The sequence below is a fragment of the Vombatus ursinus genome, unplaced genomic scaffold, assembly GCF_900497805.2.
Source record: "Vombatus ursinus unplaced genomic scaffold, bare-nosed wombat genome assembly UNPS02014831.1, whole genome shotgun sequence".
Classification (NCBI taxonomy): Eukaryota; Metazoa; Chordata; class Mammalia; order Diprotodontia; family Vombatidae; genus Vombatus; species Vombatus ursinus.
Window position 1 is genome coordinate 11,811 of NW_020954609.1, and position 9,765 is coordinate 21,575.

Consider the following 9,765-nt stretch of genomic DNA (forward strand, 5'->3'; position numbering starts at 1 on the left):
CCTATTTTGAGAGAGCCTTCCCAAGGAGTTTAGCCACTAATAGGACAGAAAACGGAGAGTAGAAAGGGGGAATGGATCAAGTGACTGTTTTTCAAGGGGAGATGGGATGTATTCCAGTGTTCCTGCAATCAGACCATGTCTTCCATCTCCTGCCCCCTGTGACACTCTATTGTGAACAATGCTGCTGTCCCTGTCTCCTTTCAGTCACTGCCATGCTTTTTAAAAATTAATTTAATATTTTGTTTTTCCACCAATTACATGTAAGAACAATTTTAACATTCTTTTTTTCAAATTTTGAGTTCCAAATTCTCTCCCTCTCTCTTTCTCCTCCCTCCATCATTAAGAAGGCAAGCAATTTGACATAGGTTATACATGTGTAGTCATGCAAAACACATTTCCATTTAAGTCATGCTGTGAAAGAAAACAAGAGACAAAATGAAAAATAAAGAAAGTAATGGAAAAAGTATGCTTCAATCTGCATTCATATGCCTTCAGTTCTTTCTCTGGAGACAGACAGCACCTTTCATCATAATTCCTTCAGAATTGTCTTGGATCATTGTATTGCTGAGAATAGCTAAGTTATTCACAGTTGATCTTCATACAATAGTGCTATTATTGTGCACAATGTTCTCCTGGTCCTAATAATTTCACTTTGTATCAGTTCATGTAAGTCTTTCCAGATCTTTCTGAGAGCATTATACTCATCATTTCATATAGCACAATAGTATTCCATCACAATTATAAACAACGACTTGTTCAGCCATCCCCTCAATTTCCAATTCTTTGCACCAAAAGAGCTGTGATAATTATTTTTTGCCCTATAGGTCCTTTTCCTTTTTGTTTGTTATCTCTTTGGGATACGGATGTAGTAATGATATTGCTTGGTCAAAGAGTATGCATGGTGTCAAAATATTTTGGAGATACCCTGTTTTCCAGAGCTAAGGCCTAACAAACAGGCTGTGAGCCTGTCCTGAGCTTGGCGTAACAATAATCCTTTGCACTCAGGATGATATCACCCTCTGGCAAAGCGTATTGCTTGGACCAGCACCAGGTGTTCACTGAGGGATTTAGCTCCCTCTATTTCCCAGGCCCAAGCATCACATGTTCACAATCATTGACAGATACTGCATTCCTACTTCCATCACAGAACTCTGGTTCTGTGCCCTGCAGGGTGGGCATGACCCCTAAAACTTGAGACAATACTATTCCCACAGGGCCCATGGGAACAGGATCTCAGGACCTAAAAATAATTATGTCATGGTCCAACCCAGGATGTATATAATAGCTGCCTTTATTCTAGCATGTTGAGCCCTTCTTCTTAGGAGGGAGGCTTCCATATGCATGTGTCATTTTCCTCACTCTGAAATTAAACTTCCATTTGTGTCCTGACTCTCCTGTCTCTAGCCTGCTCTGTTTTTTGGCTCTGGCTACCCACAGGTTAGAGGCCAGTTCTGGTCCAGTTGATAATGGTTTTATAGCCCTTTGGGCATAGTTCCAAACTGCTCTCCAGAATGGTTGAATCAGTTCACCAACAGTGCATTAGTGTCTTCATTTTCCCACATCCCCTCCAACATTTGTCATTTTTGTTTTCTGTCATATTAGTCAATTTGATAGATGTGGAGTTGTAGCCCAGGGTTGTTTTAATTTGCATTTTAGTGATTTTGAGCATTTTTTCATATGACTATAGATAGCTTTGATTATTTCATCTGAAAACTGCTTGTTCATATCCTTTGACCATTTCTCAATTGAGGAATGGCTGCTATTCCAATAAATTTGACTCAGTTTTCTATATATTTGAAAAATGAGTTCTATATCAGAGAAACTTGCTATAAAATTTTTTTCAAAGTAATGATCACCAACTATGCAGTTCCCTCCATCCTAATTTCCCCATTTATCCTACTCTCTCCTTTCAGCCCTACGCATTCTCAAAAGCGTTTTGCTTCTGACTTTTACCTCCCCTAATCTGTCCTTCATTCTATCAGCCCCGCCCCTTCTCTTATCCTCTTCACCTCCTACTTTCCTGTAGGGTAAGATAGATTTCTATACCCAAATGAGTGTGCATGTTATCCCCTCTTTGAACCAATACTGATGAGAGTAAGGTTCACACACTCCCCTTTCATTTCTCCCACCTTCCTCTCCACTATAAAAGTTCTTTTATGCCTTTTTTATGTCAGATAACTTACTGTCATTCTATCCCTTTCTTTCCCATTCTTCCAGTGCATTCTTCTTTCACATCCCTTAATTTTCTTTTTCAGACAATCACATTCAACTCACACCCGTGTCCTCTGTCTATGTATTCTCCTTCCATAATAAAAAGAAGGTTTTTAGGAGTTACAAGTATCATTTTCCCATGTAGGAATGTAAACAGTTTAACCTTGTTGAATCCCTTATGATTTCTCTTTCTTGTTTACTTTTTTATGCTTCTTTTGAAAGTCAATTATTTTTTATTCAGCTCTGGTCTTTTCATCAGGAATGTTTCAAAGTCCTGTACTTCATTAAACCTCCATTTCTGCCCCATCCCCCTTGAAGTATTATACTCAGTTTTGCTGGGTAGGTTATCATTGGTTGTAATCCTTGTTCTTATGCCTTCTGGAATGTCATAATCTCTGCTCTTTTAATGTAGAAACTGATAAATCTTATGTTATTCTGACTGTGGCTCCACAATATTTGAATTTTTTTTTTTGGCTGCTTGCAGTATTTTCTTCTTGATCTGGGAGCTCTGGAATTTGGCTATAATATTCCTGGGAGTTTTCATTTTGGGATCTCCTTCAGGATGTGATTGGTGGATTCTTTCAATTTCTATTTTACCTTCTGATTCTGGACTATCAGGGCAGTTTTCTTTGAAAATTTCTTGAAAGACAATGTCTACGCTCTTCTTTGATCATGGCTTTCAGGTAGTCCAAAAATTCTTAAATTTTATCTCCTGGATCTATTTCCCACATCAGTTTTTTTTTTCTAATGAGATATTTCACATAGTCTTCTATTTTTTTCATTCTTTTGATTTTGTTTCATTGTTTTGTGATGTTTCATATTAGCTTCCACTTGCCCAATTCTAAATTTTAGGGAATTATTTTCTTCAGTGAGATTTTGTGCCTCCTTCTCCATTTGACAATTCTACTTTTTAGGAAGTTCTTTTCATTTCGTTTTTGTTTGTTTGTTTGTTTGTTTTGGTTTTTGGTGAGGCAATTGGGGTTAAGTGACCTACCCAGGGTCACATAGCTAGTAAGTGTCCTGTCTGAGGCCGGATTTGAACTCAGGTCCTCCTGACTCCAAGGCCAGAGCTCTATCCGCTGCGCCACCTAGCTGCCCCAGGAGTTCTTTTCTTCAGTGTTTTTTGCACTTTCTTTACCAAGCTACTGACACTTTTTTCATGATTTTCTTGCATCATTGTCATTTCTCTTCCCAATTTTTCCTCTACCTCTCTTACTTGATTTTTAAAATCTGTGACCCAGATCCAAGTATGGACAATGTAACAGAGTCCTGCCTCCAGTGCCAGCAAAGAGACCTGTAATGGCCTTCTGACCAGTTGTCTGACTCCCTTATCATCAGTGGGCTGAGAGGTCTGGAAGCCTTGACTCCTGCCACAGATTCAATTACCATCAAGGCCTGTTTTTGGTTGGCTGGATCCTGGTCTGTGTTGGCAAAGTCTATGCTGGACTGCACTCCACTTTCTCCCAGGTACAATAAACCTTTTCTGTTTATCTTCTAAGTTGTCTTGGGATGGAAAGTTGTTTCACTCCTTCCTTTGTAGGTTCTGTCACTCTGGAATTTGTTTTGAGGTATTATTTAAAGGTGTTTAGGGGAGAGCACAGGCAAGTGAATAAATATAATAAATAATGAATTTATGTATATAATTATGTATTATATATTATATATAATTAAATAATAAATTTATTTATATAAAAAAGCAGTAGCTACAATCATCCTGTATGAGAAAACAAAAGCAAATAATCAAAGCATTTAAAGCAATAAACAAATAAATTACATTAAGCTGAAAAGAACTAATGTCAACATTAAACTTCTTTGCTCCAAATGCCTTAGCACAAAAACTTGGCAGGAACTGGGCAGGAAACTATGCTTATAATTACTTTATATCCTACACTGTTGTTAAAGTTGTTAATTGTTTCAATTAGTTTTTAGTTGATTCTCTAAGTATATATCAACTGCAAAGATTGATAGTTTTGCTTCTTCATTGCCTATTTTTATTCCTTTAAATTCTAGTTCTTGTCTAATTGCTATAGGTAACAATTCTGTTATAATACTGAACTATATTGTAACATAATTAATCATCATAATTATCATTATTATTATGTAATAACGGACATCTTTGCTTCACCCTTGATCTTATTATCCCCATTACAGTTAACACTTGCTCTTGTTTTTAAATAGATATTACCTTATCATTTTAAGAAAAATTCCATTTATTCCTTTGTTTTCTAGTATTTTCAATAGGAATGGGATATTGTATTTTTTTCAAAAGTTTTTTTTCTGCATCAGTTGATATAACAGATGATTTTTGTTGTTTCTGTAATTAGTATAACCAATTACACTTATAACTTTCCTAATATTGAAGCATTCCTGCATTTCTGTTATAAATTCCACTTGATCATAGTGCATGATCTTCGCGATGTATTGCTGTAGTCTCCTGGCTAGTATTTTATATAAAATTTTTGCACAAATAATCATTAGGGAAATTGGTACATAGTATTCTTTATTTTTGTTATCTTTGGTTTAGGTATCAAAACCATATTTGTGTCACAGAAGAAATTTGCTAGGACTCCTTTACCTATTTTAAAAATATTTTATATAGGATTGGAATTAATTGTTCTTTAAATGTTTGGTAGAACTCACCTGGGGATTTTTTCTTAGGGAGCTCATTTATAGTTTGTTCCATGTCTTTTTCCAAAATAGGATTATTTAAGTATTCTATTTCTTCTGTTAATCTGGGCATATTTTATGTTTTTATATTAATTCATTTAATTTAGATTGTCAGTTTTATTAGCATATATAATGGGGCAAAATAATTCCTAATAATGGCTTTAATTTAATCTTCATTGGTTGTGCATTCACCTTTTTCAATTTTTGATGTTGGTAATGTGGTTTTCTTCTTTTATTTAATCAAATTAACCAATGGTTTATCTATTTTATATAATCAGCTTCTAGTTTTATTTGTTTGTTCAAATTTTTTTATTTCCAACTTTATTAATCTTTCCTTTGATTTTAAGGATTTCAATTTTGGTGTATAATTGGGGATTTTTAATTTGTTCTTGCTCTAGTTTCTTTATTTTAAATTGCATGCCAAATTTATGGATCTGCTCTTTCTCTCTTTTATTGATGTAAATGTTCCAGAGTGGAGAAGGCACTGTTCCAAGCTTCCAGTTTTTGGTGCAGCTTTTTTCAGAGATAATTCTGGGCACCTATAAGCTTTTGGTTCTTCCAAGGTGGTATGATCTATGGGGAGGTGTGTTTACTACTCTCCTGTGCTGTGCTCTGGTCTGTGAGTGACCATAAGTACTCTTTTCCACCCTGGAACTGTGAGCAGGATCCCCAGTTCCATGTGACTGCAAGCTCTGGTGTGCTAGTGCGCCTCCTTGCCCTGGAACAGGTCTACAAGCTGTAGTCAGAGGGACTTTGAAAGCACCTGCCCTGACTCAGAGATAGAGGATGTGTTGTGGGATGACTTTTTGCAAGGGCCTGGAGGAGGAAATTTGAAATTTTTTCTTAAGTACTCTTTAGACTGCATCCCACAAATTTCAGTATGTTTTTCCATTGTTGTTATTATCTTTAATGAAACTGATTGTTTCTATGAGTTGTCCTTTGACCCACTCATTCTTTAGAATTAGATTGTTTAATTTCCAATTTAATTAATTTTTGTGTATTTTTCCAAGGTCCTTTATTGAATGTGGTTTTAATTTTTTTTTAAATTGTAGCCTGGTGCATTTAATATTTCTGCTTTTCCAAATTTGTGTGTGAGGTTTTTATGCCTTAATGCAAGTTCAATTTTTGTGAAGGTGGCATGCACAGCTGAGGAACAAAAAAAAACAAAACAAAACAAAAAACACCATATACTCCTTTCTATTCTGATTCAATTTTCTCCAGAGGTCTATTATATCTAACTTTTCTAAAATTCTATTCATCTTCTTAACATCTTATTTTTTTTTGTTAATTTATCTGATTTTGAGACAATTAAGCTGAGATTCCCCACTAATATAGTTTCACTATTTCCTCCTGTAATTTATTTAACTTTTCCTAGAATTTGAATGCTCTGCCATTGTTTGTATTGCTATCACTTCGATGGTAGTTTTTAGCAAAATCGTTTCCTTGCTCATCTCTTTTAATTAGGTCTGTTTTTACTTTTGCTTTGTCTGAGATCGTGATCGCTAACCCTGCCTTTTTTAAAACAGCGGAAGCATAATAGATTCTGCTCCAGACTCATATTGACTTTGTGTGTCTTTCTGTTTCAACTGTGTCTCTTATAAACAGCATACTGTGGGATTCTGGTTTCTAATCCATTTTTGCTAGGTGGCACAGTGGATAAGGTCAGGCCTGGAGTTAGGAAGAACCCGGTTCAAATTCAGCCTCAGACCCTTACTAGCTATGTGACCGGGACAAGTCATTTCACCCTGTTTGCCTCAGTTCTTTATCTGTAAAATGAGATAGAGAAGGAAATGGCAATACACTCCAGTGTCTTTGCCAAGAGAACCCCAAACGGGATCACAAAGAATCAGACAGGACTGGAACACAGAACAACATAGCTCTCACAATAGAAGGGCAATATATGACGTCAGTATACGCACGCACGGCGCGGCCGTCTCTGAGCCAACAAGCAGGCACGCAGGCGTTTGTTCCATGGTCTCCTTGGTAACCGCCGGCCGCGGGTGTCTCTTAGGGGTAAGATGTGGCCTGCGGTGGGGCCCCGCGGCCAGGCCGGGGCCTCAGGGAAAAGCGGTCCTGGTCACCGAACTGAAGGGCAACCAGCACCAGGGCAGAGCGCCACTGTCAGAAAGGGTCGGGGTGAGGCGAAGCGGGCCAGGGAGAAGGTGAGCCCCGGCAGCCGGCATTGTTCCCCACCCCGCAGGCGCCCCCTCCCCCGGGGCATCAGCCCTGGTCGCTACTGGTGCCGCCAGCGCTCCACAGCAATGGCCAGAGAGAGGCATGGGGAGGGAGAGGAGGCCTCTGAGCCGGGTAACCGCTCTCCCGGGCTGACACATTTTCTTATCCTTGCTTTTGATAAAATCTTCTCTGGAGGCCTATCCCAGTTAGAGAAAGATGCCGTGTTGTGGTACCAAAAGAAGATTGGAGCATATGATCAGCATATGTGGGAACACCGTATCGAACAGAACCAGATTAAGGACTTCAAAAACAAACCGAAAGAGATAAGTAACATCAAGCCGGACTTGTTTGATGTCGACATAAAAAAAGGCCCAACATTTGCCAAAGTCCAACCTGAAATTTCCTGGACATCACTAACTCGGAAGGGAATTGTTCGGGTTTTTTGTTTTCCATTGTTCAGCGAATGGTGGATTCAGGTTACCTCTTTACGAATCTTTATTTGGCTGCTAGTGCTTTACCTCATGCAAATTACAACAATTGTATTGTATTTCATAATGCTTGTTGTGAATTTAAGTGAAGTGATTGGTCCAATGTGCCTTATGGTACTGATGGGCACTATTCACTGTCAAATAGTCTCCCCCCAGATTGCTAAACCTTCAGAAACCAATGGAAATTGGAGGAGAAAAAAATTATGTAAAACTGTAAAAGGTGATGGAAGCAGAAAATGTGTAAGTTATAACTGTTCTGATACAGTCAGGGGAGTAGAATCTTCCAATTCTGCATTTCTAAATGGTGGTTCTTGGGGAAATCTCTTTTGCAGCAGTCCAACAAAAAGAGTAAAATTATTAACTGATGAAGGGATTGAAACTGAAAATACTCCAAGTTATTTGCATCTCAGCACAAAGAAAAAACATCCCCAATCAGAAATGAGAATGTGGCAACCAAGAGAGAAAACAAAACTTTCAGATGGGAAAAAGAGGTGGGAAAGTAATAGATGTTTAGGAAATGGAGTTTCAGGTGAGCTGTCAATTGATGATTGTAAAGAACAGACACAGAGAAGATTAGAAGGGGCCTCAAGTGACAATGGCTATGAAATCAGGAATGAAAAGCCATTGATTTCTTCAAAACATGCAAACACTCAACTAAAGAAAGTTTCCACTTCAAGGTGGTGTCACATGGTCAGAAATTCAGATAGCCTGGTTGAATCAGAGTCAGCTGCCTTTAGTCAGAAGCCTCCATCCAACATCAGTAGTGGCTCTACAAGCAGTAGTCAGAGGGACTTTGAAATCACCTGCCCTGACTCAGAGACAGAGGTTATGTTGTGGGATGACTTATTGCAAGGGCCTGAATGCCACTTTTCAGCTACAAGTGGCAGCGATGAAGCAGATGTGAAGGCCCTGCCCCCAGGCACCAAGCAGGATCCAAAAGATGATATTTTCAAACTGAACCATTTGTTCTGGCTTCAGAACATGAGCCCTGCCTCTGACCGAGTGAATGCAATAGTCTGGGAAGGTAATAAATGCAAAAAAAAGGATATGTCTGTTTTGGAAATCAGTGACATCATCATGAGTAGAGTTAATGCATATCAGCAGAGTGTAGGTTACCAGATGCTAGGAAAAATTACAACTGTTGGGTTAGCATTTTTTCCATTCTTATACCGAATCTTCTGTAAGAAGAGCCTGGGCCAAATACCATCCATCTCAGCTGAGGAGCTCCTGACTCTCTTTTGTGGGGCACCACCTTCAATACTGATCATCATTGTGGCAACAATCAATTTTCTTAAACACTTGTGTCTGACCTGGATGTTCTTTTTTATGATATGTGTAGCAGAGAGAACATACAAGCAGCAATTTTTATTTGCAAAGCTTTTTAGTCATATTACCTCTGCCAGGAAAGCTAGGAAATATGAAATACCCCATTTCAGGCTCAGAAAGATGGAGAACATTAAGATATGGCTATCACTACATTCTTATTTAAAGAGACAGGGTCCAAAGCACTCAGCTGATGTGATCGTGTCTTCAGCATTCTTACTGACACTTTCAATTGCTTTTATTTGCTGTGCCCAGGTTCTCCAAAGCCATAAAACCTTTCTGGATAATGCTTATAATTTGGAGTTCCTAATTTGGGAAACAGCCCTGCTGCTCTTTTTATTGCATCTTGCCTCACTGGAGTCTGAAACCAATAAGAAGTACAGTAACATTTCAGTATTGCTTACAGAGCAGATTAACTTACATCTCAAAATGGAAAAGAAGCCAAATAAAAAAGAACAGCTCACACTGGTGAACAACGTGCTAGAGCTATCAGCCAAGTTACTCAGAGTTGAACACACCATTTAGACTCTATGGCCTAACCATGAATCCCCTAATCTACAACATAACGCGAGTGATTATCCTTTCAGTTGTCTCAGGGATTATAAGTAATCTACTAGAATTTAATACAAGATTGTGGAAAATTAAGCCATGAGCTGAGTGGTGTATTTGGACCATAAACTCTTGCTGGTATCCATCCTTAACCATTTGATGAACAACTGCAGAAACAAGTGAGACAGCCATTTTCTTGCATGCTAAATGACCAATCATTTCTTTTCTGATCGTATAGATATCAATTGATGGGATAAATCATTTCTATCCCTGGGAGACCTCTAGTTCATCACATTGATATCTATGGAAATAATGACAACCTTTTAGTAAAAAAGAAAAGATAATCTAGAAG

The 9,765-nt window shown here is 38.1% G+C and overlaps 1 pseudogene; it reads left to right on the forward strand.

Moving 5' to 3' along the window:
- Positions 1-2,417: 2,417 nt before the first annotated feature.
- On the forward strand, positions 2,418-9,516 carry LOC114025503 (annotated as a pseudogene).
- Positions 9,517-9,765: the final 249 nt, after the last annotated feature.